Source organism: Mustela erminea, chromosome 8 (genome assembly GCF_009829155.1).
Source record: "Mustela erminea isolate mMusErm1 chromosome 8, mMusErm1.Pri, whole genome shotgun sequence".
NCBI classification, from domain to species: domain Eukaryota; kingdom Metazoa; phylum Chordata; class Mammalia; order Carnivora; family Mustelidae; genus Mustela; species Mustela erminea.
In genome coordinates, this window is record NC_045621.1 from 3,458,065 (window position 1) to 3,480,829 (window position 22,765).

At 42.3% G+C, this 22,765-nt stretch overlaps 1 long non-coding RNA gene across 1 annotated transcript; it reads right to left on the reverse strand.

Annotated features, from left to right (window-relative positions):
- Positions 1 to 89: 89 nt before the first annotated feature.
- Positions 90 to 21,426, reverse strand: LOC116596958. The gene is made up of 2 exons (XR_004288389.1): positions 21,168 to 21,426; positions 90 to 768 (listed from the first exon to the last, which is right to left on the reverse strand). It is a non-coding gene; the product is annotated as an uncharacterized LOC116596958 (long non-coding RNA).
- Positions 21,427 to 22,765: the final 1,339 nt, after the last annotated feature.

Here is a 22,765-nt window from a genome sequence, read left to right on the forward strand (position 1 = left end):
CTGAACGCTTCTCCACCCTCACTCCCTCTTGCCCCAGTCTGGATAAAGGTCTTTCTCACCCTTAGAATGGGGTGTTCAGTGAAGTCAAGTTTTTTTTTTTCTTTACTGGAAAGACATCATCTCAAAGTGTTAGTGGAAACATTAATTCATCTTGGGAGCAGATTCTTTTGCTTTAGGAAAATCACCAGAATACTCTCATAAACGTAATAACTACTTACTGTTCTAGAGAAAGATACTAAGTCACCATTAATCTGAAAGCTAGTATTTCAGACAAACACACTAAATGCACCATTGATCAATGTACATTTTGCTGTCTTTGGCATAAATATACCCTTGCAGAGACAGAGACAGATAAAATTTTTTTCCTAAATATGGATTTAGTCTTATGCCTGAAAATTGCCCCCCTCCTGTTGGGAGGTTCGAATGTCCTTTACATAGAAGTTTTCCCACAGATCAGTTTAGAAGAGTCGGGAGCCAGATCTGACCTTCTCTTAGCTTCATGCTGCAGTTATGTCCCACAAGGGTCTTGTAAGAGCGTGACCACGGCTGAACTGCTGGCCACCCACACCCGGGTTCTTTTAATCGCATAAACCAGACTTTGAAGTATGTCTTTGAAAGTGGTACTCTCGCCTTGCCGACCTCCGAAGGCTAAAGAGCACCTGGTGGATGAGGTCGAAGGAACCAGATGTTTCCACAGTCAGTCATTCTAGGGTGGAAGACGAGGTGGGCCCGGGCATGGACTGGAAGACGGCAGACTTCTTCCTGGTTCTAGAAAAAGAAGAGGATTAAGTGTAAGAACTCCACAACACGAAGATGCCTGGGGGACCTGCCATGTCTCCAACACACAGTATTAATTTATTTGTATTTAATACTAATGGAAGATCCTAAAAGTAACAAGTAACTTTTAGGGGCAGCTGAGTTGCAAGTACTTTCTGAATGGTGCTTCAGTTATCCCTGAGCCTTCAGTTAAATCTTAAGTGTGATGGTAGGTTTGGCTGTGCTTTAGGAATTAAGGAAGAACTCAGCGTACAGCAGGTGTGAAATGAAAAAGAGCCAACAGCAGTGTGGGAAGATGTTTACAGAACTTCAAAAAATCAGTTGTAGGATCTGGAGCTGTAACATGTAGATCAGGATGGCTGGTCAGCTGATCAGTGAGTACCTGAACAGACTACAGGACATGGAAATGTTCCTCGGGGATTTAAAGATATTATTCAAGAAAGAAAAGAATCCAGTAAAAGAACAAATTTCTCACAATTCTCTCTCAGATCTATTGCTATTATTTTGGGGAGTGTTGATGCAAATGCATGTGCCTTTTAAAGATTAAAAGAATTTGGATTCCATTTTCAAATTTGCTTTGTCTTTTCTACAAAACCATCAGGTTGTTGGTAATAAGGACTGTGTCTTCTTTATCTTTCCATCATCACAGTCTCTGGAACAGTGTCTAGAACACAGCAGTTGCTCAAAAATGTCTGCTGAATACACATGGATAACGTCTTTTACAAAATGGTCTTCAACTTGATGATCTGACTCGGGTCAATAGTCTTATTTAAAACTGGTTATGACAAATACACTGAAATAAAATTAGTAAGATGTCTCGAGCCTCTTTGTTCTAAAGCTATTGCCATATCTTTCAAGTTGGAAAATATGTTGTCAGCGCAGATTCCTACAAGAAGATCTGTGCAATCATATTGCCAGATAATCAGGAAGCCAGAGGTGACCCGAAGGCCATGTACTTCCTCCACTTTACACATGAGGAAATCAAAGCCTTAAGGAATAAAGTAACTTGCCCAATATCACACACCTCACAAATAATGGAGTAAGGGCTAGACTGTACCTGTTCTGATTCACTATGCTTCTTACTACTATATCATATGCTTCTACTAAATCCTATCATAGGTTCATATTACTCTGAAACAAGAGTTGGTATAGAGATTTTTTTTTTAACCATCATACTTTGCTAAATTTTATAAACATTGCAGATCCTTAAAAGTCTGGAAAAGACCTACCCTGGTCTTTTAAAAAGACCTGGTATTTTTTTAAAAATTGCACCAATGATTCTGATTACAGCTCGTATTAAAAATCATTGCCTTAAAATAGTCATATTCAATGTCCTTATCCATTTTCCAATCCTTTTGTCCACCTCTCCCAACTGCTCCCTCACGCCTCACTCTATGATTAAGTAGGAGACGCAGAACGCAGAGTCCTCATTTTGGGTTTCACTACTGACTAGTGGGAAATTCCTAAATTAATGAAGTTCGATGCAAAAAAATATTTAATTTTACATTAAACACAGAAGACATCACCACTTGTGTGGGACAACACAGTACTGCATTATTTTGGAGAACAGGCTTCCATGGAATTCATGACCAGCAAGAAATATATGATTCATATTTCAGCCACCAGGGAAATCTTGACCTAGAGATACATGTCCCCTTTGTTAAAAGTCTACAGGGAGAAGTAATCCGTATTTTCCTTCATCATTCTTAGCCACACTGCTAAGAATGTTTTTTACTTAACCAATTTAAGCTGCTGTCTTCAGCGGCGGTGAAGAACAATGAACAGATTGCCTGTTTACTTATCTTTTGTTTAGTTGTGGACTCATGAATTCACAACTTAGCCTTTTTCCCTTCAGGCTCATAATAAACAACTTATCCTGTCATTATGGCCTAAATTGCCCACCATTAAAATTTTTCATTCTTCTCTGAACATAATAGACCACTGTATGACAAAGTATTTATCTGTGCTTTAACAGATCATTTGAAGATGAAAAATGCAATGACGTCATCATTTTTAAAAAGATTTATTTATTTGAGAGAGCGAGAGTACACGTGTGAGTGGGGGGGGGGGAGCGGAGGGAGAGAATCTCTAGAAGACGCCCGGTCGGAGCTTGGAGCCTGACAGGCGGGGCTCTCAGTTTCATGACGCATGAGATCACGACCTGAGCCAAACCCAGGAGTCCGAGGCTTAACCCACTGAGCCACCCACATGCCCCTAGCAATGAGGTCATCATTTTAAGTTCTATTACATTCATACTCCAGTACTTCCCATTTTTTCCCTTATCTTTCAGTTTTAAGACACAAAACATAGTCACAGGGTCATAAATCATAATTACCTTGCCTTGTATCTGAAAAAAGCAGAATGCAAACATAATGCTTTCCTCCTCTGATAATGTCTATAATTTACACATAGCATTAATAAGGCTCGGGGTATAATGCAAATGTACAGATTGCACTCACAATGCCAGAAACATAAGCTTTTCCCAGAGCAAACTGTCACTGAGGCACCAGCTCGGATAACAGAATTAGTCATTAACTCTTCAGGCAGCCTTTACATTTTCTTTATGGAGTATTTCTACGCCCGTCCTAATATTGTGCCATTTTTACCAACTAGTTAAGATTTCATTGTATAAACAGTAGCTGAATATATTCATGTCAAAGATAATCCTTCCTTTAAAAGGTTTCTTTGTCAGGTACTCATTAAAGTAGGTTTCACTTCAAAATGATAGTCACTAATATAGGGCAAACATCTTACCCATTTGGCAGGTTTTTAAAAAATAATTTAATTTTATTAGCACCGTATCAAATCATCAGCCCGTATCAGGTCCCCTGTATTAGTAGTACAAGGATCTGGGTCACGGATGCGCACAACTGGTGGGTTTATGGGGCAAAATCTGTGTTTTATATAAAAACCACAAAACAGGAAACCACAGAAGAGACAGTGTTCATGGCTACCTCAGAAATCGATCATTGGACACGTCTCCTTGCACATGCTGTACTTCGTAAACGGTGCTTCCGCCTTCTTATATTAATTTCTTCAGAAATTCATTTTGCGATAAATTCCCTAAATAAGAGCTTCTCTCCAGCTGATGTTTACCACTCCAGGCTGCATGAAGCGCTGGCATTTTGCTTCAAGACAGGAGGTGACAGGAATAAACACAGCGCCCGCTACATTTCCTGCAGATCAGAGATGGCAATGTTGTGAGCATTGTCGTGGGTAGCGTGGGTGACACCGAATTGCACGGAAGCGCCCACACCAAGCGTAGCCCTTCAGAAGGCGCAGCAGACACCATTTTCTCTCGTTCCAACGCCGTTCACAATCTTGTTTTTCAGTTGAAGCTTTCAGATGTAGGTTTTTTTTTTTTAATCTAAACCTGATATAATATATGAATTTTTAGGAGGGCAATTTGGCTTCTAGACAGTGGGAGTGGGAATAGAAAGGTACAAGAATTGGGGTCACAGCTTGTAAATACATCTGAATTCTCCGAAGGAATGAAGTGAGAATAGCCTTTATGTACGGTCACAGGAACACTGATAATCACTAATTAAAGCCAGCATGAGAAGTAAACATCCATTCTTAGATTACCTCATAGGGGAGACCTATGTTTGCCTGGGGGCTGGGTGATGGGGGTGGGAGAGGGGTCAGGAGAGGAGTAGATGAACGGGCTCCCTGTCTTTCTGTGGAGTCACATGAGAAACCAGTGCGGACTGCGGTGTAGGAAGCCTTGCCCCGTGAGTGGACCTACAGGGACTGTGGCCCAGCTGTGACAGCAGCACCGTGGCTCTATATCAAAGAGACTACAGGTGGTGGTGGCTTCGTGTGCTTTGTCTGGGGGTGGTGGGAGGTGGTTGTTGTTTTGTTGGGAAGCCAAAGCATACGTATGGTTTACATACATGCCAGAGCATTTATGTAAGTCAAAGTTGGCTTTCAACGTTGTAACTTGACATTTTCCCGAATTTAGGTCACCCCTTAAGCCATTTGGGGGTGTATCTTTTAGGATTCCCGCAACCCCAGCAGTGCATTCTTTTTTACAGCCTGAGTACTACCCATCTCCGTTTACCCTTTTAAAGTGTACAATTCAGTGGCATTTAGTACATTCACGATGTTGTACAATGATCATCGCAATCTAGTCCAAGAAAATTTTCATCATTCTATTGTTTTTTTCATTTTCATCTTGAACTTTTTGGTTTTGCTTTGCTTTGTTTTCAAATTTTTACTTAAATTCTAGTTAAGATGTAGCGTAATATTGGTTTCAGGAGTAGAAATTAGTGACTCATCACTTACATATAACTCCCATCACAACAAGCACCCCCATCCCCCACCCAACATTCTCGTCACTCTAAAAGGAAAGCCCCTACTCATGAAATAGTCACTGTGCATTATCCCCTCCCCTGGCCTCTGACAACCGGTGATCTGCTTTCTATGTCTATGGATTTACCTATCTGGGGTATTTCATACAGACGGAGCCATGCAGTATGTGTCCTTTTGTACCTGACTTCTTTCACTTATAATGCTTTCCGGGATCACCCATGTTGTAACTCTATCTCTTTTGAAGCAACAGGAAGCCATATGGAACCTAGTCTGCTGAATAAGGTAGATATATATTATTTGAAAAATGTTTAAGTGATTATAAAGTAATGATACTAATTTTCTTATGTGTCTCGTGTTTTGTATTTATGTCTTTGACTATATAAGTTCTATCTACACTAAAAAAATGCACACAACTAAATAAACATGACAATACATTATTACCTATACTCAGAGTATAAGTTTTGCTTGGTTGTTGTCCAGTAGACTTTTACAAGGTCCTCTTTGCAGGAGGCAGGGGTTGGCTAAAGGATGTTACACTGAAGATGTTGTACTGGAATTATGACATCTCCTAGCGAATAATGTGAGGTATCCATAAATCAGATCTCAGAGGCAAAGCATCCAGGCTTTTTTAGTCTCTCTTTGTAACATCTGTCCTGTTTAATTGTTCCCTTTTCTAGTTCTCCTACAAAGGTTAAGTACCTAGTTAATGAAAAAAATTTACTCTAAAATATATATGACCTAATAAACTTAGAAACTAATGGAGACATACTTGCTTAATTCTATAATTTTTTTTATCCCGTTCAGTTAGCCACATATAGTACATCATTAGTTTTTGATGTAGTGTTCAACGATTCATTAGTTGCGTATAACACCCCGTGCTCATCACAACTCGTGCCCTCCATAATGCCCATCACGTGGCTGTGCCATCCTCCCCAGGGCCCCTCCCCTCTGAAATCCTCCATTTGTTTCCCAGAGTCGGTAGTCTCTCGTGGCTTGTCCCTCTGATTTCCCTCCCTTCAGTTTTCGCTCCGTGTCCGTGGGCCTCTGTGCTATTCTTCATGTCCCACATAGGAGGGAAACCATATCATTGTCTGTCTCTGTGTGACTTATTTCACTCGGCATCATCCCCTCCGGTTCCATCCATGGTGATGCAGAGGGTGGGTGTCCGTCCTTTCTGACAGCTGTGTAATAGTCCACTGTACGTGTGTTCAACAAATGGTGCTGGGAAGATGGGATAGCTACATACAAAGGAATGAAACTGGACCATTCTCTTACACCATACACAAAGATAAACTTAATTCTATAAAATTAATTGCCTTTTGTGTCTGATTTTCTCTCCATCTAAGAAGGAGAGAAAAATATTAAGAGCAGATCTTTCCTAGTGTCCTTAAATCATACCACGTGGACCAGTGTGGTCCTCAAGCTTCCGCGTGTCTAAGAATCACTGGGACATTCATAAATATAAATTCCTAGGACCCAGAGATTCTGATTCAATCTGGTCGAGTATCAGAAATCTACATTTTTAAAAAGATTTATTCATTTATTTATTTGAGAGACCATGTGCACAGGCAGGGGGAGGGGCAAAGGGAGAGGGCGAATCTCAACCAGACTTCCTGCAGAGCACAGACCCCATGGCAGTGCTGGATCTCAGGACCCTGAGATCATGATATGAGTTGAAACCAAGTGTCAGTCACTCAACCGACTGAGCCACCCAGGCACCCCAGAAATCGATACTTGTGATAACTATCCTAAGTTGGTCGTTCTGGAACTTTAGTGTGCCTCAGAATTGCCCTGAGGGCTTGTTAAACCACAGATTTCTGGACCCCATTCCCAGAGGTTTTGATTTAGTAGGCCTGGAGTGATGCCAAGAATTTACCTAACAAGACCCCAGGTGGTGCTGGTGCGTCAGGTTGGGGACCATATTTTGTGAACTATTGTCTTTGATGTTTTTAAAATAACTGAGCCTTGGCATACCTGGAGACATTCCGATAAACTAATCACACTTCTGTAAATCAGGCTAAGCTGTGTGGCAGCCTGTGATAATATAACATCACTTTCACTGTCCCTAGCTGGGATGCATCAATACATTCCACAAACAATTTTAATAGGGTACTATTTTAATATAAAAAATCAGTTAAGGACCAAAAACCAATGCATGCAAAACAATGTTTTCTTTTGACGTTCCAGGTATGCATACAGAAATTTTAAAATTATTGTTGTAGATTTCATTTAAAATAATACATTAAGGAGGGCATGTGTTCTGATGAGCACTGGGTTGCATGTAACTAATGAATCATTGCACACTACGTCAAAAACTAATGATGTACTGCTATATGTTGGCTAACTGAACATAATAATAAAACTTGGAAAATTAAAAATTTAAAAAGAAACTAGAATTTTCTAAAAATGTAAAAAGATAAAATAAAATGAAATAAAACATCGAAAAAACATCTGAAGCTCTAAAAAAGTCACTGTTTAATGGCTTTTTTTCAGTTAGAAAACTGATTCAGGAGTACAGCCTACTGGATGTTTCTGATATTGCAAAAGAAAAAATGTCATGAAAGTTTTAGCACTAAATATCTTTCTTTTATTGCATTAGTTTCTTTCTATGTTTCTTTATAAGCACAGTAGAATGGAAATCTCACGAACCTTGGAGCCTTCAACATCTTCCTTTGTTTTGTGAGCTTCTTTGCTATGTTATGTTACCTTGAACAAGTTACTCAAGCTTTAGGTTCCTACTCTGTATAACAGGGTATCGTAATAACTACCACCCGGCAGCACAGTTGTGAAAATCAGTGGAATAAAACATTTAAATTCCCAGTACAATGCTGGACTTGTTTTGGAACCTATGGTGTTTATACAGATCCCTGTATACATGTGCACACGTCTGTCACCAAACAGGAAAGCTTTTTTATAAAATCACTTTCTGATTTTTCTATGTAAGTTCCCCAAACTTAATTCTGCTTCAAAGCAACATTTACCAGAACATGTGGGGACTCCACGTTAGTATTCCTCTGCATTTTGACTTCTGATCGTTCTATGCATTAATGAATTAGGGAAGACTAGGCCTTGGTAAAGTCACACTATTTTTACTGCTATTAAAACTTAACAATGAAGTGAAGCATTCCAGATAAGTAATTTCCTGTACATAAGTTACTTAAGTAGAATCCGTACTCAGTGCCTTCAGTCAATTAATTCTTTGATGTTTTCCCTAGGGGAGGACATTCATAAGCTGGTCTTCACCGAAGATAAGCAGTAAGAAATGACATCCCATTGATGTCCAGGACCAAACTGTGATGTCTCCCGACCCTAGTTGTGCTTAGGAACTCATCACATTTTGAGGTCCCCACACATCCCTTCTGATTCAGAGTGTCCTTGGTGATCTCATGTGTGCTTGGGAACTGGCCCATGTATATTTTCTGCTGTAGCCTCCTGGTTAAGAAATCTGGAGATACGGTTCTGTGACCTACAGTAGGGCTCCAGAATGTTTATTAAAATAAGTGAATTCAGGAGATCCTGATGAAAGGTGACCCAGGGTTATATAATATAGGAAAAAAACCTATACTGGGAGCGTGTAGGAACCAGCAGGAGTTGGTTTTCTGCTCCTGCTTGCTGTAATTACTGGAACAGAATCAAGCAGGGCTTCTACATTCAGTAAGGACTCTCATTAGCCAGGTAGACTGTCAGTTATGATTACCGGGGGCACTCTGGTTCAAGTCAAGTGTCCTTTGGATTCTAGTGTTGCAAACTACTATGATTTATGAAGCCCTTGTTGCAGAAAGAGATAATTATTGCAGGTGATACTATTCCTGCCTCCTTACCCGCTGCCCCATTATTAGAGTCAGACTGTTCAAGCTAGCTCAGGGTCCAGCACAGAGTATGGCTCAAAGAAGACATTCAGTAAACAAGTGTTGAATGAATCCTTGTGGAGCCACAGCACCAGCTACATCAAAGATTGGGGTTTATTTGGAAGCTATATTTACTTGGCTCGGTATTCATGATCAAGCAGTCTTTCCAAAGTTTGAGTGCCTATCCAATGCAGCTCTACTCCAGATAACTCAGGGATTTGGGGAAGTTTGAGTCCTGGTATGCCCAGAAAAGACTAGCTACGTAAAATAGCTCTTGCTCCCCAACAGTCACTTACGGCAGCTTATCAAAAATCACATTCCTTCAACATTCTTAAAATAAAGTTAGACTAGGGCTTATACGAAGTTCACATGAAGACGAAATTATTTGGGACTCAATGTTTTGAATAATTACATTGAGATTAGACAGGTTCTATTATTAAAGGTCAAGTAAGTAGGATTTCTTTTTATCTCGGGTAATACTTGTTAATGTTCTTAAAGTAATGTGGATTTAATTACACAGGTCACATGAGAGTTCCCTCTTGCTTCTACTCAGTAAATATGGATTCCTTCACATTTAGAAAAATTTTATTTTATTTTTCCGGTGTTCCAAGATTCATTGTTTATGCACCACACCCAGTGCTCCATGCAATACGTGCCCTCCTTAATACCCACCACCAGGCTCACCCAACCCCCCACCATTCATTCTCCCCTCCAAAACCCTCCGTTTGTTTCTCAGAGTCCACAGTCTCTCATGATTCCTTCTCTTTTGATGACTCTGTAAAACCTGTAACTGGTAGATGACAGTGCCTTGTCTACCAAGGTCACAATAATATAGAATTATTAATTTTTATTTTCTTCCCCAAGTCAGGAATCTCTGACAAGGATATCACTAAGATAAACCTTAAATTGGGCTCTCCAAGAAACTATATGGAAAAATGAAAAATGAACAAAAAAAATAGCTTGATGAAAAAAAGAATGGCTTAAATCTGTTGAAAAAAAGGGTTTAAAAATTATCAGCATATCCTCCTATTTACTATGAATTTAAACCGTATGCATTTATGACTGCTTTAAAATAGATCATTGTTCAAGAAAAAACAATTACAAAGATATTACTTATAGAAGGTTTGTTTCTAATAGAAAATACTCAGATTCAGGCAACCATGGAAATAGAAACTCCTTTCTTTCGAGTCTAGCATGAGAATTGGGTATTATGTTATTCTAGGTTCTTCCTATGCCATCTAGTGGGAGAGTCAAATGGTTTTGTCTGAATTTTGGGTAGATTATTTATCATCATTTCTTTCAACTTTTAATTTGCAGCGAATCAACCACATTACACCAAGTAAATGATGCGTGTCAAATTATGGGTTGAAAATGAAACTAAAGCAGACAAAGCAGAGAGTAAGCCCTGCCTTATGTTACAAATAACTTTACGATAGAATATGCTCCCGTTTCCAGCTCATATCCCTAGTGACCCCTATGAGAGATTCTGTGGTGAGAATATGAGCCATTACTGCTGTTGGCAAATCATTATATTAGGGTATGATGATACATTCTAATTTATTCAGCCAAGAATATCCTCAGGACACAATTCCTAGGTGTAAATAGAATACAATGCCTTCACCTGCTGTTTCCTGTCTTACTTCTCTTCAGCACCCCCTTCTCTGCATGATGAAATCTTACCCAGCCGTCAAGATTGCTCTGGTATCGTGTCCTCTGCCAAATTTGCCTTTTGTCCCAGGCTACACAGTCTACCCAGATGAAACAGACGTAAACATGCGGAGGGGCCTGTGGGACTAAGCGCCCCTCCGATTGCATCTAGAGCACTTTGTTCTTATACATCTGTTACCACATTAACTGGTATTATTATTTTCTCAAATAGAGCTCCTTGAGGCCAAGGGCTATTTCTTTTTCATCTTTGACTTAAAAAGCCATGAATGAATGAAAGAATGAAAGTAGGTACAGAGTCATCACTACGGCTCACTCCTCTCACTCAGTTGGTTGCAGAAGCCACACGTACTGAATTCCCACTGACGGGACTGAAAACAGACGGGGAGCCATGGAGTGTGTGTGAAGGCTCGGCGGGGAGCAGGAACCCAGGAATCAGCAGGAACGGCTCTCGGGGCGTATGTGATGACCTCCCCCCTCTGCCCCTTCTCCTTTCACGCTCAGTCCCCTTCTCTCCTAAGACGGAAGGTCCTACAGGTGGGGACTTGGCTTAATTCCACTGAGGCAGGCTTATGGATGGCAGTGAGAGTCACAGGGATCTCAAGTGCTAATAGTGGCAGTTCGGCTGAAAGAGAAGGAAAAAACTACAGTACTGACTCGAGACCGTCATGTATCTGCACAGGCAAAGACTCTCTCTCGAGTTCAGATCCAGCTACTGACACTTCCTAGGGGTTCTCTTTTACTCGCCCCAGATAGGCTCCTTCTGTGACCAATTTGTAAGGAAATGACCACCTCTCTTGAGAGCCAAGGGGACAGTCATTAGCCTACAGAGCACCTTCCTATCCAACCCCTCCAGCACTTACAGAGCCCTTCCCTGGAGACACCGTGACTCTGAGTGGACCCATGTTCAGAGGACACAGAGAGGAAAGGAAGCAATAAACATAATCTCCAAGAACTATATAGTTATAAAGTGTGTTGTAACCATACTCCAAATCTAGATCAGTCCAGAGCTACAGAAACTTGTGACTAACATCATCACCTTTACTTCCCAATTGCAGGTACAAAATATACAATCCTTCTCCACCCGTCCTCCAACTTGGTAAGAATGAGTAAAGCAATTTAAACCCATGTGAGGTTAAAATGGCCATTTTTCTTGTTGATGAGTTTCATTTTATCAGATGTTTTGGCTGACAGAGGGTAAGCCAAGTTTGTTTTTTTTTTTATAAACATATATTTTTATCTCCAGGGGTACAGGTCTGTGAATCGCCAGGTTTACACACTTCATAGCACTCACCAAAGCACATACCCTCCCCAATGTCCATAACCCCACCCCCCTTCTCTCAACCCCCCTCCCCCCAGAAATCCTCAGTTTGTTTTGTGAGATTAAGAGTCACTTATGGTTTGTCTCCCTCCCAATCCCATCTTGTTTCATTTATTCTTCTCCTACCCACTTAAGCCCCCATGTTGCATCACCACTTCCTCATATCCGGGAGATCATATGATACTTGTCCTTCTCCGCTTGACTTATTTAGCTAAGCATGCTACCCTCTAGTTCCATCCACATCATCACAAATGGCAAGATTTCATTTCTTTTGATGGCTGCATAGTATTCCATTGTGTATATATACCACATCTTCTTTATCCATTCATCTGTTGATGGACATCTAGGTTCTTTCCATAGTTTAAGCCAAGTTTTTTTTTTTTTTTCTGATCATTAATGCTAACTGGAAGGATGGCAATTAAGGGAGGATTTTGAGAGTTCTGGTCTCCAGCTCAGAAACCGCATCGCTGTTTTTGCAGTGAGTTCAAGACAAACATCTTGCACTACTTGGTTTCTCTCTCTTATCACACCCAACATCCAGAACATTCACACATCTTGTGAGTTTCATAAAAAATTTTTTTCCAAGTATATCTAATACGTTCACTTCATACCATTCCAGTGCACCAACCAAATCCAAGCCACCATCAGTCCATTAGAACCAACCACACTGCCACTATTAGCACTCTTGCTGCCACTCCCTACCACCTCCCAGACTACTGTCCACACAGTAGCCCACATGGTCTCAGCAAAGGGTAAGTCATGTGACTTGTATCATTTAAGGTAACAGTCACTACTACAATAAAGAAGCCCTCATATTTGTGTAATGTGGACTTTACTTCTCACTTGCCTCATAGTCCCATTTAGGGGATCCTTTGTCAGGGCCAGGCTAGCGCAGGGCAAAACCTAGTTATTGTCAACACATGAAATTAACATCCATCAAACTGATAGACGTGGAAAGAAAAAGTGAGGCAGACACATCTGTTCTTCTGATACGTTTGCTCATAAATCACTCCTGCTCACATTCCAATGGCAAGAATTCATCCATGGCTTCTCTGGATGCAAGGCAACCCTGGCTGGGCAGCTGCTCCCCTAAAACAACTCCAGTGCTCTACAACTCTGATGCGGGCAGCTGCCATCTGTTAAAATATAAGGAAGAGTTTATTCATCTGATTACAACTGTCCTAGTGCTTCCTGTCTAACTATACCCAGAGCTTCCAGACCCTCATGATCTGACCCCTTCTACCTCTGTGGTCTCATTGTGCTCTGGCTCCCAAGGCTTTTATTCTGATCCTTACTTATTGCCAACCCCGCATTTGCTGTTCTCTTTATCTAAAAGATTCTTTCATTAAATCTTCATGTAACTGATTCATTTTCATCATTTACAGAGATAGGTGGTAGGAACCAGGCATTTGCACTTTAAAGGGCACCCTAGGTGACTCTGATGTGGATGGTCACTGGCCCAAATTCTGAGAAACACCTGGACAGTGGTTGACAATATAAACTCTAAGAACAGAGATACTTTGTTCATACACTAGTGTATGAAGTCTCTAACCAAGTCTTACACCAAGTCTCTAACTCTGGGCCATTTACTTGGGTTGAATAGCTTAGAGTCCGGCACATAGTAAGTGGCACAAAGGAGTGGTGATAGGTGCATTGGTGCATTGTGCAGTTTTTTAAAAAATAGGGATAGAATTAGACAAAAGGAGATTTGAGCAAGTGAATGTTAAATAAGGAAGTGATGGGACTTCGGGAAAACAGTTCGGATGTGCGTTGTGGGATTGTGGAAGGACCCTACAGAATCTTAAGGAATAGAGTGCTGTCTCATGAGTGGTTTGAGATGCCCGTGTCTAAGGTCACTCTGAGCAGTGGTTAGGAAGGTTAGATCTGGAGGGGAGAACCCGACCAAGAGACCAAGTTTTGAATAAATTCTTGCAGTTGGAAGGCGAGCAGGAATGATTTATGTGTCTCTCCTGGGCAAAAGTATCAGAGGAACCGATGTGTCTGCCTCACTTTTCCTTTCCATTTCTATCAGCTGGATGGAGGTTAACTTCCTGTATTAAAGATAACTATTCTTCTGGATAAAAGAAGACCCTATTGTATGAACTGAACAGAGAAATGGATCAGAAGGAGGAGAAAACAGAAAGAAACAGCAAAAAGGGCTGGTAACATGAAAACCGGGGAGAACGGATGGAAGAGACACACGTGTGATCTCAGTGTGGGCAGAGCCTAATCTCACAGGAGGGCGGTGATTTCTAGCCTAGATTACTCCCGGGAGAAAAAAGGCTGAGGAACTTCAATAGATGCAGAAAGTGGTACCACACGATCCTCAGAGCAAATGACCCCCTAGAAGCCGGAGTCCCGTGCCAAGCTTCTGAAGCGATGCTAGTCACAACAAAGGGAAAACGGTGCATTGATGAGGCATCCAGTGAGAAACTGCAATGATCACGTCGGAAACCGTCTTCTGACTTTTCCACGAAGTCTCGATATTCCAGCGGACAGGAGGCTTCTAGGGGTGAGTGGGGTGCCGGGGGCAGGGGCACGACGTGCGTTCGAGAGAGTCAAGGCCCGGGACGTAGTTCAGAGGTGGGACGTCGTGTATGAAGTGTGTGTGCAAGGAACTGGGAAGGGGATGGAGCAGCGGGAAAGGCTAAACTCTGGTGCCCCGGGGCCTGTGCCGGTGGACGGGGCCGTTCTCGCTCACAGACACAGGCCGCACCGGTGCTCCTCTCTCCCGCCGCTGCCCTGCACAACCCCCCTGACTGTTCGCCCCGAGGCCCTTCCCAGGCCCACGTGAGACACCGACCTCCGACCTGGGGGAGTGTAATGAAGATTCCACGTGGGCAGGCGGGGCCCAGGATGTGCGAGGGCTAGAGCTTGTACTACTCGGGTCATCCTTCCTCAGAAACGGAAGATAAAATACGAAAGACAATGTTCGGTCTCCAAAACGAACATTTATTACGGATGAGAGGAGGATTCACGACGAATTACCCTGGAGCTTCGGAAGGCCGGTCTGTCTCGGGACACTCGCCTAGGAACGTGCTGGAAACGCGCCCACAGAAGAGCAGTCGGACGCCCTCCGCGCGGCGACCCCGCGGCGACCCCGCGGCGACCCCGCGGCGACCCCGCGGCGACCCCGCGGCGACCCCGCGGCCCCGGCGCGCACACCGGCCGGCGGGCAGGGCCCGAGGCTGAAGCTTCATTGTCCTCGGAGCGAAACCGCCTTTCTGTGCAGAAGTGTCTCCTCGCTTCCGGGTCAGCAAACTCGGCCGCCTGACCGCGGCGAAGCGCTCGCCATGTCGTCGTCTTCGTGAAGCTGCTCTGGGTCGTGCTCGGGCTGGAGAGGACGAAGCGTGGCCGTCAGGGAAACCCCGCGGCGAGCTGCGGCCCCGGCAGTCCCGACTCAGGGCGGCCGGCAGGGCCCGAGGCTCGGACTCTCCCAGCTCCGTGGCCGCATCCCCCGCAGGACACACACGGCTTCGCGCCGGCCGCACCTCAGAGGTATTGCGTTTGCGGCGCCGTCCGTGAGCCTCTCCGGACTCGCTCTCTCCGCCCCGTGCGGCCCCGCGCCCCGGAGGGCGGACCCGTGGCGACGCCCGCGGCTCCCGTCACGCCCCGCTCGGGGCCAGGTGCGGCGGCGACAGCCCCGCGGACGCAACGTGAGGCGCGGCTCCTTCGGGCCCGGCTCCCCGCGGCGCGCGGCTCCCGGCGCCGCTTCCGGGCCGGCCTCTCGCACGACCGCCCTCTGCAGGGGCGGGGCAGCCCCGTAGCCGCCATCTTCGCGCCCGGGGAGTCCTGTCTCCGCCGCCACAAGTCTTGGGGACGGTGCGGCCCTTCTGGTTTCTGTAAACACCGTCCGCACCTCTGCGAACGTCTTCGTCAAACTCGCCTCCAGTGACCCAGTGTGAACGCTCGCTTGCTGTCTGCTCGGACCCTGATTTCACATTATAATCACCGAGGACGGAAAAGGCCTTCAAAAACGTTTCCGGGGGGCCCAGAATTAATAAAAGGGGAAGTAAAACGCATGAGCCGACCCCGAACACACCGGCCGGTCAACAGAGTGTGCCCGGAGGACGCCCCGGGCGGCCTCGGAGCTGGGAGGCCCTGTGTTCCCTCCCCGCAAACCGCAGGTTCCTCCAGGCAGAAAGGACCGTAATAAGGTAGAAGAAGCCATTCGATTAGCTAGTCAGGTTATTGAATATGTTCGACTTAAATATTTGCAAAGGTGGAAAGCATTACTGTACGTACAGTAGCCCAGTGAGTTACAGCGCATGTCTAATTGTCAGAACATTACAGACATATTTGATAATAGTAGAACATCATATAAATATACGTATCGTTATATATTATATATAATTAAACAAATTAAATATATATATATAAAAGATTTCATTTACTTACTTGAGAGAGAATGAGTAAGTGAGAATGAGCAGGGAGAGGGACCGAGGGAGAGGCCGACTCCCTGCTGAGCAGAGAGCCCAACGCTGGGCTCGATTCCAGGACCCTGGGGTCATGACCTGAGCCAAAGGCAGCGGCTTAACCAGCTGAGCCACCCAGGCGTCCCTGTTAGAACATTATGTTAAGCAAAATCTGCGTCCCTTTAACTTGCCTTGTGTCTATTTCTCTTTTTTTTGAACAATATAGAGCCAAATGTGATCTTTCTTCCTTGTGGCAGACCTACAGATGTCAGGGGAGAGCTGCCCTTTCTCACCACCCTCGTGTCTTGAATGACCTCTGGTTCAATGCTCCAGTGAAAGTATAGTGACCAAAAATGAACATAATACTCTATGTAGAATTTTGCCTGGAATAGCCATATAACATTCAGCTAGGCTTTTCCCATCATTCTTTCCCCACCCCTTAAAAAATATTTCTCTTACTTTTAGGACACATTTAAAATTAATCCTCTCTCCCATAGCTGCTACCTCCTTTAACTGTACTAAAATTATCTTCTCCTCGCACTTCATTTCCTATTTCAAATGCCTCTTTTATAGCTACCCATGGCTTTTTCCATCATATTCAAGTTTCTTGATTTTACTGTTACTGCCTGACCCCAATCATTATTTTTACTGCTTGCTGATTTTCTTTTTCTCCTTTCTCCTCTACATCTTTGTTCCCTGTCACCTCCACTGAATATACTACTGATTTCACACTGAACTCTGTTTGAAATGTTCAGCCCATTTTTTGTCATCCTTTTCTATTTTAGAAGTCCCTTTTATGTAACCACCTCATAAAACACAGAGAAAAATACACACATAGACACTAAATCCAAATGATCTTTTATCCTTCAAAGTTCATGAGCATCCTCATTTTATTTTATTTTTAGAGGGGGAGCGGGGAGGGGGCAGGGGACGAGGAAGAGGAGAAAGCGAATCTTGGGGAGCCTCCCTGTATAGCACGGAGCCTGACGCAGCTCAATCCCACAACTCTGAGATCATGACTTGGATCAAAATCAAGTCAGGTGCTTGACTGACTGAGCCACCCAGGTGTCCCACGAGCACCCTCATTTTAGTGTCTTGATCTTATTCTTTGAATTATATACTAGTGTCAAGATAAACTGTTAGAACCAAAATCATATCTTACAATGTTTCATAAAAATGTTAAGCCCTTTATAATTACATAAAACCTACAGAGCTTGAACATGAGAATAACACTTGAAATAAGTTTGATCAACAATCATTTCATTTAAAGAAGCATGATATAAATAACTCAAATTATGTATAAAGTTCTCATTAAAATATGTGTCACACAGGATTCACCTGTACTTAGTTTTACCTCTCATTGTGAGGGAGGCTTACAGTACAGGTTCCTGAGCTCTGAGGAGAGTCTACTCTCTGACCTTGTTTTAAAGGACGAGATTGAACTAAATATCTAGTAGTGAGCATTTTCTATCTATTCCATGCATACTTCTGGACACAAGCCAAGTTAAAAAAAACATCTGAATATAGATAGAGAGACTGATATACAATCTTGCAATATTTCTCTAGAATATTGCAACCAAAGAATTCCTTTGGTTATATTTATACATTTTTATTGCAGGAGCTCAAAGTTCTCCACAGATAGTATCTTTAGAATCCTCATAACATACTCTTTAAACAAGTAGAAACCAAAGAGGATTGCATTCTTTTTTTTCTTTTTTGTATTGGTTTTTGTTTCTGTTTTTTTAAAGAACAGTCCTTTAGAGGCAGAAGGGCCTTTCTCCTGGGGTCATTCATCTTGCCAAGTTGATGGCTAGCCTTAGGTCAAGGTCACACATTAAGGTACTGGTGTTCTAAGAAAAGAATTCTAATTTAATGATCCACCCACAGGATCTGGCCGACTTCCATATGTACAAAGTCAGTACTAAGACACCGTAGGATAAGATACTGACTAAAGCTCCGTCTACAAAACTCACTGCATTTTCTGTTAAAACATTTCTGGAAAAAGAATCAAACTTACAAGTACTATATGAGTGCGAGTCACATAGTCATGACCCCTCAGGCCCCATTCTTCCTTGATATCAAGTTCCCATGGATTTGCTACCTTCTCTTCTCTAGACTTCAGAATATGTATCTCCATCTTACCATCCTATTATCCTCAGATTTAGCATTTCCTTGGAATATCACTGTTTGCCCAGTATGAGTCTGAATTTGCTACTCTCTTATTAGGACTTGCTCTTGGAAAGCTCACCTTCTCCATGAATACTGAAGCCACTATTCCCACGTGGCTCAAGTTTGTATTAATTTCTTCCTAACCTTCCCTCTTTCTCTCGACTTACTTCCTCTTCCTCCTTGCTCCCCAAATGCTCTGCCACAAATGATATGAAAGCATACTGTACTTCCTGCTGGTGGGCCAGACAGAATCACCCCCAGCATTATGCATAGGGGGCTATTCATGCACTGCAAGTGGTTCTTCCCTAACCAGAAGTATATAAAAGAACCATGGCTGGGCCAGAACTTTTTGCCCAGAATGAGGCTCATAACTCTGCATTCTCCCTGCTGACATGTTGCTCTAAGTTACTTAGTTGCCTGGATTTGGGGCCCCTTGTTTCCCCTGAACTCAGGTATTTCCTACTTAAGAATTGCTTCTTTACTGGGAAAAAAAGATTTGTAAAATACATATCTGATAAAGGACTTCTATCCAGGGTATTTAAAAAACTCATAGCTTAATAAAGGCAAACAACCCGGTTATGATGGACAAGAATCCAGATGTCCATTGGCAGACGAATGGATAAAGAAGATGTGGTATACATATACAGAGGAATATTACTCAGCCAACAAAAAGAATGAAATCGTTCCATTTGCAATGATGTGGATGGAATTAGATGGTTTTGTGCTAATTAAAGTCAGTCAGTCAGAGAAAGACAAATGCCATATGATTTCACTCATATGTGGAATTTAAGAAACAAAACATAGAAACAAGAAACGAGAACATAAACAAAACAAGAAACAAGAACATAGGGGAAAGGAAGGAAAAATAAAATAAGATGAAAACAGAAAGGGAGGCAAATCATAAGAGATGCTTAATTCTAGGAAACAAATTGAGAGTTGCTGGAGGGGAGGTGTGTAGGGGGATAGGGTAATTGGGTAATAGGCATTAAGGAAGGCAGTTGATGTAATGAGCACTGAGTGTTACATGCAACTGGTGAACCACTGAATTCTATCCCTGAAACTAATAACACAGTATATGTTAACTAAATTGAATTTTTAAAAATTTTTAAAAGAAATGAACATAAAGTACCAGATTTCACAAAAGAAGATATTCAAATGTAAAAGAAGTACATTAAAAAGGTGCTCAACTCCATCAGTCATTAGGGAAATGCAAATTAAAACCACAAGGAGGCACTACTACAAATGCCATCAGAATGCCTAACTTAAAAGACAAATAGTACCTTGTCTTGTCAACGATGCAGTCTTTGGAACTCTCATACATTGCTGTGGAAATGCAAAATGGTACAACTACTTTGGAAAACAGCTTGGTAATTTCATGTAAGATTAAATATGCTCTTAATATATGAGCTAGAAATCTTACTCTTAGGTATCTACTCAAGATAAAAGAGAAAAAATATGTTCCATACAAAGATTTGTACTTTAATGCTCATAGTAGCTTTATTCAGAAAAGCCCCAAACTAGAAGCAATCCAAATCCTCATTAACTGGTGAATGGATAAATAAATTGTGGCATAGCCATACAATGGTGTACTACACAGCAATAAAGAAGAATAAACTATTGATATAAGCAACAAAATCAGTTAAAATCAAAAGTGTAATTATGTTCATTGTAAAAAGCCAGGCAGAAAAGATCACATACAATGTATATGAACTTCTAGAAAAGGCAAAACTATAGTGAGGGAAAATTGATCAGTGGTTTCCAGGTGTAGATGGGGAGAATGGGATTGGCTATAACAGGACATGATGAAATTTTTTTAGGTAACTTAAATGTTCTGTATTGTGAAAGTGGTGGTAGTTTTTAACAGGTTTTCTTGTTTGTTTGTTTGTTTGTTTTTTTATAAAACTCAACTGTATGCTTAAAATGGGTGAATTTTATTGAAGGTAAATTATATTTCTTTTTTTTTTTTTAAAGATTTTATTTATTTATTTGACAGAGAACACAAGTAGGCAGAGAGGCAGGCAGAGAGAGAGGAGGAAGCAGGCTCCCTGCTGAGCAGAGAGCCCGATGCGGGACTCGATCCCAGGACCCTGAGATCATGACCTGAGCCGAAGGCAGTGGCTTAACCCACTGAGCCACCCAGGCGCCCAATTGAAGGTAAATTATATTTCAATAAAGATGATTAAAACAAACAAAATGCAACAAATGTTAATAGATGGTATTTTAAAATTTAGGATTTCTATTATTGTTATTCAGGAATGGTGAGGTCAATAGGTCAAGAAATGGCTGCCACTAAAAAGATTGCTTGTTCCTCACAGTTCCCAAGAGGGAGAGACACCCATGCCACAGAAGGAACATTGAAAAATACCTGGGCTGGTCAGAAGGCAAAGAAAGCCTGAGGAAAATGTGGGCAAGAGATTTTATTGTGGCTTCCATGGGAAGGAAAGGTAAGGCAGGTTAAACAGGTTTAGGACTGGCTAGTTTGAGTAATTTCAGCATGTTCTGAGGTATAGAGCTCTCTCAGATTGCCTGATACCTGGCTTCGGGCTGAGTACAACAAATAGTGGCCCTGAGTATGAAAGCCCCTTAGAGGGGCAGTGGGGATGTGGGCTCTGGATTGATGAGTTAGCAAAAGAAAGACACACGTGCAGGCAAATCCCTTACTGTCTCCAGGAGCTGGGCAGCACTGAGAGTGGCGGTCTCTCCAGGGTCAGCGAGGCAAGATCCTAGATGCCCAAACATCGGGAATACAGAAAATAAAAAGACATGATTAAAAATGTATGTGATAAAATAAATACACAAAAATGTTAATCACAGACTCTAGGTGTTGGGTATATGGGTATTCCTTATATAATTCTTTCAAGTTCTCAGTATACCTGAACATTTTCATAATAAAAGTTGAGGGAAAAAATGTTTCTTTGGGTATCTCATCTCTTACCTAGTCATGGCTTCTAAGAGCCCGTTTCTCTACCCTTGTCTTACCCTTGTCCTGCCTAGATTCTTGACTTCCCACTTGCTTTGAACATTACTATTACCTGACTCTCTTAGTCATAAAATTCAGCTGAGTCTCCCTATCAGCCAACTTTTTTGGATTCCAGGAGTCACACCCGTACTAGCCAAGACTTCTTATTGCACAAAGTCACTAAATAGGCAGGGCCAGCTCAGGGCATACTGTGAATCAGATGAGTTCCGTATTCAAGTGCCTCATATACTTTCATCCTCAGACCCCCATCCAGCGCCTGTACACACCTCTGCTATAGAGTGAATTGTGTCCTTCCCCAGATTCATATGAATGTGACCTAATTTGTGACAATGGAAGCTTTATAGAAGTAATCAAGTAAGAGGAAGTCATTAAGGTAGGCCCGAATCCAATACGATTGGCATCCTTATGAAAATTGGAAATTTGGACATAGCGATACAAAGGGAAGAGAATATGGAGAGACACAGGGAGAAGACAGGCACCTATAATCCAAGGAACACCTGAGGATACACCAGAAGCTAGAAGAGGGCCTGGAACAGATGCACCCCCAGCACCGTTTGAAGACTTCATGGTCTTGTCAACACCTTGATTGTGAACTCTGTCTTCTGAAACTGTGAGACTAATAATACCTTTTTGTTCTAAGCCACCCGGTTTGTGAATATTTTGTTACTGCAGTAACTAAAAAACTAGTTTGTCTAGAGAACTAACAATGGCTATAGGCTCTCTTTCTCTTTTCCTAGTCCAGTACAGTTGTATCCTCTATGGTACCTCACCCACATTTGCAGTAATGGACAGTGTCTCAGGTACCCATTCATAAAAACTCGAATTTCCAAAGTGCCTGTAGCTTGGAAAGTTACCAGGGAGTAACTAAGAACTGATAAGCTAAAATGAAGCCAAAGAGTACGGACACTCTTACAATGTGCCATAACTCTTGTGGGGATTGGTTCATACGCTCGTTAATTCATAGAACAAGTCTATAACGATGCTGTCTCAGGCAGTATAAGAGGTGGGCAAGGAAAATAATCTTAGGTGTAGGAAACATCTCATAGTTTCTCAAATCACACCAGTTAAATTGCCATGCATTTTTACCTGGAAGTGTCCATGCTGGCAAAGAGACAATTTCTCGCCCAGAAAAATGTGCCGGTTAATGCACAGGTCAACAAATAAGTGCCTGATTGCCTCCAGGGCAGCACGTGGTGTGTAAAGGTATTCTAATTTGTGGTAAATCATCCAAAAAAAATCCATATTTTCATTAGCTAACCTCTTACCCCTTTTGCTTCTA